General features: G+C 40.7%; 1 non-coding gene across 1 annotated transcript; it reads right to left on the minus strand.

The window, feature by feature from the left end:
- Positions 1–2,438: 2,438 nt before the first annotated feature.
- Trnar-ucu (transfer RNA arginine (anticodon UCU)) lies at positions 2,439–2,512 on the minus strand. The gene has a single exon. It is a non-coding gene; the product is annotated as a tRNA-Arg (tRNA).
- Between the last annotated feature and the right edge of the window lie 455 nt (positions 2,513–2,967).

Here is a 2,967-nt window from a genome sequence, read left to right on the forward strand (position 1 = left end):
TATATTTAAAGGAACTGTGTGAGAAAGAACATGGCATTAAATTTATTAAAATTAGGAGAGACAGTTCATTCATGGCTAACAACAGCCATGGTATGTATTGGCACTTGCGGAGCAAAATAAGTAAAAGAAACGCGAATCAGAACACTGAAAGAGAAACACCGAATATTTGGAAGTTTCAGCTACAGGATCTGAAGCAGCGCCCGAGAACAGCATATTTCGCTCTCGTCAGCAGCTCTCTCAATCACCGGTCCCCATCTTTCCTTAGAGTCCATGTAACTATTATGTCTGCTTTTCTATTAAATACTCTCAGCCTTTGATAGCATTATCAGTGGAGCTGTATTACAACTATACATTATTTTTATATTTTTTAGAGGTGATTTTCAAATCATGGATTGGTTCTGAACTCTCGGTCGTAGTATTAAAAAAAGTAAATGAATCCCTTGCGAAACTACATTGTGCTGGTGGAAATGCCACACGCATAACAGCGTCATTCATTTTTAAAATAACCCAAAATTTACTGGAATTAATTTAGCGGCATTTGACCCACAGTCAGAGGTTAAGGAGTTTGGAGTTCTTTGATTTTGCTTATAACGAGAAGCGTGTGAAGGCTAGGACAGGAACTAAGTTGCAGGGCCTCATTCTCTATCATTCTTCATTTACCTTATCGCTGCTTCGTAAATGTCAGTATCTGTCTGTGGAATAACTGTGCATTACCTCGAACGGGATTTCTGTATTCTGAAGGCTTACAGGTAGCAGCATGTGTTGGTATGGGTTCTCCATCGCGAATAGAGGAGGCGCCTGTAATGTGGTCGTCAGAAGAAGTTATTTTAAACTTCTGGCAAGCGGTGGAAAGTTGCGCAAGTTTTACGGGTTTGCATAATACTGCTGTTTGTGTTCCAGTTGCAGCTGATTGCTGAAGAGCTGCGCGCACGGAGCATGTACATATCTGGGTGGAGATCGCGGTAGCCGATAGACTGTGAATGATGTAGCAGCCGGCTCAATGGCGGCGTTACCACGGCCACCTGATAACGATACGCGCCGGCCGTTAACCGCTCCGAATTGCTGCCACTCCGCTGGGGATTTTATGGCCGCAGCTTTATCCTTGGAGTCTACCTTGCAATTACACCTCTCTTTATGGAGGACATGGAGATAACTTGTTTTCTCCCAGACCCGTATACAGTGGTCACACAGTATCAAGTGTCTGCTGAACAGTGTTTCAGTATTCCTAGAGCATAAAGATTACACACTGTTTTATTTCTGTTTTGTATAACATTTCCTTTTTCAGTTTTAAGATGTATGCTCTCAGGAAGAGAACGTCGGCGTGTATCTCATTCGTCTGCTGCTGCCGGGAACAGTGGTATAAACTCGGCAAAATTTGAAATGTAGATAGTTGATGGATGAGAGACGTCTTATGTATTTCAAAAACATAGAAATTTGTAGGTGCAGGTTTTCAAAACAGAATCTAAGCAAATTCTGCAGCAGCTTATATACGTTACTCCTATAGAAACCGTGAAGACGAAATTAACAACATTTCGCACAGCAGAGACAACGAGCATTCTTCCCTCGCCCAGCCCATGAATGATAGGAGGAAAGAAGGAAAGAGCCGTGTATAATAATAATAATAATAAAATAATAATAATAATAATAATAATAATAATAATAATAATAATAATAATAATAATAATATGCTACGGACTTAGAACCGTAACTGTTGAGAATACAGTTAAGTGAGTGTTATTTTGATTTAGATTAGCTATCATAATTGTTACACATATTCGCAACTCGGCGCGTTTGTCATTTTAACAACATCTAGTGTGAATATAACTCTGAAGAACTAATATATTTTATTGTATAAATAAGCAATAAAAGTGAAATAAGAAAAATAACTAAACAGTAAGATATAAACGACCAGAAGATTAACTTTCGTATTAGTCAATAAATGGAGCAAAGAATCCACTGTGCGACATGTTTCCTATATATATATAACACACACACAGGTTGTGTGCTAAAGTCGCAGCCGTGGTCGCGTGATCGCAGTTTCATCTGTGATCTGCAAACTGCGTGAAAAGCATTAACTTGCTCTCGTAGTAGGTGGAACTATGTTTCTACTGTATTTCAACAGAGTTCCCAAATAAGTGGAAACGATGTGGGTTACGTATATCAGCAACTGAGACTAGAAAAAAGTGCGAAAATCTAATTTTTTTGTCTACTATATGCAGCATCTAACACTGAAATTAGTTCGTATCTGTCCCAAACACAAAAAAGGTCAAAATGACATGCCACAGTTAGCCCACCACACATTTCATTTACTGTATAAATTGTTTCTCACGACAGTCAGCACATAGCTCGATCAATGCTATTATGAACTGATACTTAAATCAAGACCCTAAGCTATCGACAGGCGTTGATATGCATCAACGGGGACATTTGAAAATGTGTGTCCCGACCGGGAGTCGAACCCGGGATCTCCTGCTTAGATGGCAGACGCTCTATCCATCTAAGCCACCGAGGCACAGAGGATAGTGTGACTACAGGGGATTATCCCTTGCACGCTCTCCGTGAGACCCACATTCGCAACTTAACGTCCACACACTACATTCGTAGTGCCCCTGCCCATTGCACTCATTATTCGCGGCAGACAATCTTACAGAGTACAGTAAGAGTTCGGGCAATGCGTTTGCATCCAGCACAGGAGGTGGTCAATGGCCGGTTAGCCTAAACTATATGAAGATGGCATCTGTTCTTTCGGACCTATCCGAAAGAACAGATACCATCTTCATACAATGCTATTATGCTCTTCGCCCTTCAAGAGTAGGATGGTGCCCTTTTTAGTCTAGACTACAGCCTCCTACTTAATACTTTGTATTCATGGAATCAAAGCAGACACTCAGACCGCACCAGCGAGCGGTATTCCTTTTTCATTTCTCTTTTCCCTGCTTCTGGGACGAAACCTTTCAGTGGCATTCT

Source organism: Schistocerca gregaria, chromosome 1 (genome assembly GCF_023897955.1).
Source record: "Schistocerca gregaria isolate iqSchGreg1 chromosome 1, iqSchGreg1.2, whole genome shotgun sequence".
NCBI lineage: Eukaryota > Metazoa > Arthropoda > Insecta > Orthoptera > Acrididae > Schistocerca > Schistocerca gregaria.